This window comes from Humulus lupulus, chromosome 1, assembly GCF_963169125.1.
Source record: "Humulus lupulus chromosome 1, drHumLupu1.1, whole genome shotgun sequence".
NCBI classification, from domain to species: Eukaryota; Viridiplantae; Streptophyta; class Magnoliopsida; order Rosales; family Cannabaceae; genus Humulus; species Humulus lupulus.
In genome coordinates, this window is record NC_084793.1 from 298883125 (window position 1) to 298888896 (window position 5772).

At 34.7% G+C, this 5772-nt stretch overlaps 2 long non-coding RNA genes across 5 annotated transcripts; both read right to left on the reverse strand.

Moving 5' to 3' along the window:
* Window positions 1-537: 537 nt before the first annotated feature.
* On the reverse strand, window positions 538-1726 carry LOC133779680 (uncharacterized). Of its 2 annotated transcripts, none has more exons than XR_009869154.1 (3): window positions 1400-1547; window positions 1232-1296; window positions 538-784 (listed from the first exon to the last, which is right to left on the reverse strand). It is a non-coding gene; the product is annotated as an uncharacterized LOC133779680 (long non-coding RNA). The 2 variants fall into 2 exon arrangements; XR_009869155.1 differs by lacking the exon at window positions 538-784 and adding an exon at window positions 1001-1069 and having other exon boundaries at window positions 1400-1726.
* Window positions 1727-2023: 297 nt separating this feature from the next.
* On the reverse strand, window positions 2024-4455 carry LOC133779689 (uncharacterized). 3 transcript variants are annotated; one of them, XR_009869156.1, is made up of 5 exons: window positions 4337-4440; window positions 3509-3591; window positions 3099-3342; window positions 2642-2768; window positions 2024-2124 (listed from the first exon to the last, which is right to left on the reverse strand). It is a non-coding gene; the product is annotated as an uncharacterized LOC133779689 (long non-coding RNA). The 3 variants fall into 3 exon arrangements; XR_009869158.1 differs by lacking the exon at window positions 3509-3591 and having other exon boundaries at window positions 4337-4455; XR_009869157.1 differs by lacking the exon at window positions 4337-4440 and having other exon boundaries at window positions 3509-3647.
* Window positions 4456-5772: the final 1317 nt, after the last annotated feature.

Consider the following 5772-nt stretch of genomic DNA (forward strand, 5'->3'; position numbering starts at 1 on the left):
TGTTATGTTCGGTGTTATCTTAAACTATTCAATAACACATTTTTAGATGCTATAATATTCAAATAATAACATTTAGATAGAGTTTTTGATTATAAATTTGAAATTTAATCTTGTATTTTTTTCATAACACTTTTCAACTGTTACATTTGATTATTTTAATAACATTTTTAGTTTGTTATATTATATAAACCATAACGATTTTTTACGCTTATAATATGCTTTTAAATCATAACATATAGTAATAAAATTTTAAATTTTATTTTGATAAGTATACTTATATGGTTTTTTTTTAATTAAAAGATTTTCATTATTGTATTTTGATAAAAAAAAATTCAAAATTAATCATAAAATATAATTCTCAATAGATTGATAAACCATAAGTATTACATTAAACAATAACTAATTCAAACCATAAATGTGTCTACTTCATGAAATCTTAGTTCTAACTTAAGTTTGAAAATATAACATAATAAAGTTTTATAATCTTGAACAATTTTTACTTCAAAAATGAAAAATAGAAACAAAACTTTATAGTAATTTTCCTAAACAAGAAAAGTTTTTGGTCATTGAAGATGAGAGAAATACAACATCCATAAAGTTGACCATTACAAAAACAACAATAACAACAACATGATACCAGCCTGCCATCATTTAATTTGGAAAGGCTGAATATACATGCCATTCTCAACATAGAACAAACACTTGTGCAACATTTTCTCAGTAAATTCCGGGGATGACCCTGTACCGAACCTTCTCGCAGTACGATTTCCAGTATTTTCCATACCTACAATAACAATCACATGTCAAGATTTTATGCCTTTATCTGTATGAAAACGCGCAAACCATTATTCATTTCGTCTACTTATTTATTTTTCTCTACACTGGCATCGGTTTGTAAATTGTCTACACCTGTTGGACCAGAAACCACTAACATGATTAGAGTTTGTCTCTCCCATACAAGCAAATAAACTAGTAGCACTCCTAAGGTAAGTTACGTGGTTAAAAAGAGCTGGAACAGTCCAGAAAAATGCAGCTAATATTTCTGGGACATAGTGGTTATGAATGAAAGCTAATATTGCACAAGTGGCAGTTATATTTACATGGATCAGCTAAAATTACTTACTTGGATCAGCTAATATTTCTTCTTGGTTATGAACCCCCCGCATTCATAACCAAGAAGAAAAAAAAATCCAGTTAGTTCAGATTTACATGGCAGAGCCTGAAAACGTACCATCCCGAAGTTAAAAGAATGCTGCTTTTTGTTTCCCCAGTTGTGGTAGTGTAAGTGGCAGTTATCTGTGAAACAGAAAGGGAAGAATTATGCAGGATTTAGCAGCAGATATACAGAAAATTGTATGTATAATGAGAACCAAATAATGAGTTTCAGAGAACCATATACCTTTGATGGAGCTTTACCCCAAACCAAAGCTTTGCCATTTGTTCTGCGAAACTCTTGCCTTTGCCTATCACAGTCGTAGTTTATGTATATGTAAAGAATGCCTGCTACTAGGATGTAGAGTGCCAACTGTGACAAAGCAAAGTAGACAACTAAAATTAAGAATTAATTTAACAGGGACAATGGGGAAATAGGACAGAAAAGAAAGTATGGTTGGTTGCAAAAAAAATCAAGTCTACGCTCATCTCATGGGCTTGGCAGCTTACAAACAAAGTTACAAGCATTCAACTTTTGCATTTGGCTGGTAGAATAGATTTGCAGCTTCTAACTCAAATCTAGAATCAAATTGCCAATATACAGCTTTTACAAGCTAATAATAATATTACTGGTGCATACCAAGGGGAGTTAGCTCAAATGGGAAGACATGTGGTTTGCTTCCATAAGGTCTAAAGTTTGAATCCCACCAAGGTATCTACATAGCCATTGCTATAGTTTCCTACTCTCTAGTAATGCAGAAAAGTGTTCACATTTTGAAAAGGTTGAAAAACATTTTGGAACTATTCCTGAACGAAAGCAGTAATATTACATTTTATTGACCAAATAAACTTAGAATAGAAAACTTTATACCTGAGTTCCAAGGTGTACGGGATGATTGACCAGGTACATGTCAGGAGAAGTATATATAGAAGGCACCCATACAAGGCATCCCCAGCAAATATAAAAACCAGCTGTCAAAATGATAGGTACAATGATCCAAATGAGAGAAAGTATGAACAAACCAAAAGAACGGGAAAGAAGCAATAGATAAATTCAGCACTACAAGAACATTTGTTTAATAATTATTTGGTCTCTTCTAATCACAGTGAAAAATTAGGTAGTAGAAACAATTTATCTGCTAAAATTAAGGCCAAGAATTTGCAACGTCATGGTAGCCAATCCAAGTAATTGGGATCAAATACAGCAATAGATGGAAAAGGTTAAAGGGGAAGTAACTATAATCTTCGAATGGTAACGAAAGTAAGAGACTTTAATGATGATGACTTCATAGAAGACGAGTTATCTTATTTCTATCTCACTTAATTCATAAATATAAGTTATGCTTAGTATGCATTCAAAAAAATAATAAGACATCTAAATTTGTACATGTTCCAAAATATCAAACCATCCAGAAGATTATTGCCAAAATGATGTTTAATAAAATAATGGATAACAAGGATGGAAAGTTAAAATAAAAGGATGTAGAACCTCGATCATGTGCAATATCCATTGTGCTCCAGTATCCAGCTTCCCACCAAAAAAACTTAGTAACATACACCAGCATCAATATGGTATTAACAAGCATTGAATCAGCCACTTTGCTGTTCACTTCATACTGGTAAAAAGAAAAAAGATAGACGTTAAATACTAGCAAAAGAGCTCAAGAGTGTGTCCACAAAGCAATCTGTTGTAGAAGTGTAAAACAGGAAGGTCGGGTCTGATTTAGAGGTAAGAAATAACCACCAGGCCAGCTGCACGGGCACACAGTAAAGTAAGATTAAGTGTTCTTTTTGTTCAAATGAATTATCAATTCACTTCCCATCTATCAATCTCCTCAATCTTTCACACAGGAGAACTGATATCAAGAGCCAAATGGAAAATTTTAAACACAATGCTAACCTATAAAATTCAGAGCATGAAAATAAAAAACATGACAAATACATACATGAAGACAATCCAAAGCAGATTCTAAGATTTTCAAGTTCTTTGTCTCAAATGCAAGTCGAAGAGGACTCAACACAAGTTCTGCCACAGACCCCTCCAAAGTATTCCCAGCACTTGCCAAGACAGTGGAAATAGTTGCACTTATGCTCACTGGCTTAGCAACTGGAATAGCCTCGGCATCGTGAGGAACTGTTTGTGACTGGCTTTCCTCTGTTTCAGATTTTGCAGCTCCATCTTCAAGTGAACTGCAACAGAAAGAGATACCATACACAACAATTAAAGGACATCTTATTGTTACAGAGGATTTGATAAGTAAAGTTTTACATGTTAAAGATGTGCTACTTGACCTGATTGTATAAAAAAAAATCAACAGAAATTACACAAGAACAAGTTAAAGATTGTAACAGTTACATTAATCTTTAACCATGGAAAATAATCTTCTCGAAGGTGTCATTCCGACTTCTTTGGGGAAGCTAAGGCTCTTGCAAATGCTACTGTTGAATGGGAATGCATTATCAGGAGAAATCCCCTCATCCTTATGAAACCTCACACAACTCTCAATGCTTAATTTATCATAAAACAATTTTAATGGAAGCATAACTCCAAATATTGTTGACTGCCAAAGGCTGCAGAAACTTGACCTTTCAAAAAATAATTGACTATATATGACTATATAATCCTATAAGTTTCTTTTTATGGGATCTCAATACTACATTGTATATATGTAAAGCCATTAATATTTCTCAAATTTGTAAATGATGGTAAACTCTTAACAAATGGACAGGACTTCTGTTCTGGGAGATGCCATCAATTATGTAAAACATCTGAAAGAACGAGTAAAGACACTAGAGGAACAACAAGAAATGAAAACCGAAAACCATAAACCAGTCATTTTGATGAAGAAATCTCTGCTATGTACTGTCGAAGATTCTTTGTCTGATAATGACATGGTTATGCAGCCACTGCCTGAAATTGAGGCCAGAGTTTCAAACAAGGATGTTTTGATAAGAATCTATTTTAAAAATAATAAGAAAAAAGTAATCATTCCTTTTAAATCGAAGTCAATAATATTAAGTGAACTGATCTAAAAGCATATTGCTACATGCATTTTAATTTCTCATTAAGACCTGGCTAAAAGCAATCAATGCAAAATATTATATAACCACTATGTCAAAAAGCAATCAATTGAATATTTATATTAGATGAAATTAACGCATAAATGATCAACTCTTAATATACCTTAATGTAGCAACAAGGAAGGGGTGGCCCTACACGGCCCACTGCTGTGTCATCTGCCTCAGAAAAAGCAGCTCCAGCAAAAGTTTCTATCAAGCCATATCCTTGGCCAATAGGAGCCCTATTTAAGCATAATCAACCAAAAAGAAAAGTATGCAATAATAAGCAATAGATACACATGAAATGAAAAATAACACGACCCATTGCAAGAATTTCACAGTGAGAAAAGAGACATATTCTCTGTTTTTGTTTCCAATGCATTAAGCTCTGTTAAAAGGGACTTTGGAAGAGCTACTAAGTTTTGTTTCCAATGCATTAAGCTCTGTTAAAAGAGCATTGAAGCTCCAATCAGGTTCAGGGTCGGCAGCAATTCCCTCAACAGTTTGGGGACAACGAAGTTCCAACTTAACAGCTCCCCTAAACAAATCCAAATTGATCCCACAGATCAGAAACAACCCATGATATCAACAGCCATTTGCTTATACGATTTAAAAATCATAATTTTCAGTCAAAAAGAAAAGTGTCAAATTCGTATCTCTATTCCTAGATGATAATCAAACTATGAATTCCAATAAAAAAATTGCATTCTCTCTTTATAAATGTAACTGAATTACAGAAGAAAATTTAACCAAAATATGAACGATAGAAAGAATCAAGCTTGAAACTTACATTGCGTAAAACTTCAATTCGAAAAGCTTCGGTTCCCTCAAATAATAGGGTTTCTGCAATCCACTGTATAGTACCTCCCCTCGTTCGTGGCTCAAAACGCAATCACCAACACCGAGTTAGGGTTTTTGGTTTTTGACCGTTGGCAGCAATACCACACTGGACGAAAGAGGTTGTTCAGTGATGGCCAAGCAAGATGTTTTAGTCCCTTCTTGGATTAAAAAGAAAAGAGAGAGAGTACTCACCATGAGACAAGAGCAAAAGTTGGGCCTAGCCTCGCACTGAGAGAGAGCCTCCTCTGCTGGCTTGCGGACGATTTCGTCGCCACTCAATGAATCGGTCAAGAACGAGTATATCGCTGGGAGGTCCGATTTCGATAGCGTCATTACAAGCGAGCTTTCGAATCAGTGATTATCTGATATTAAATTGCAATCTTAAATTAAAAAAATACCTCACATAGACAAACGAGGTTAGAGTGCTCTTGCCTGGGTTTTTGCTTCCAGCAGGAGAAATGCCGTGAAGGAGAAGGAGCAGCAAGACTTGCATGAGGGAGAAGGGGGAGACTGAGCAGCAAAAATCGCGTGAAGGAGAAGGAGCATCAAGAATCGTACAGATCGTGGTGATCCAGCGGCTGAATGGATTAGAGACATAGTGTGAGAGAGAGTGAGAGAAGGAAAGATAGTGGAGTCTGAAAGAGAGGGGCAGAGGAGGCAAATGGGTTAGACAAAATTTTCATTAGGCGCTTCTTTCTTTTTTAATTGGCGCCTAAATTG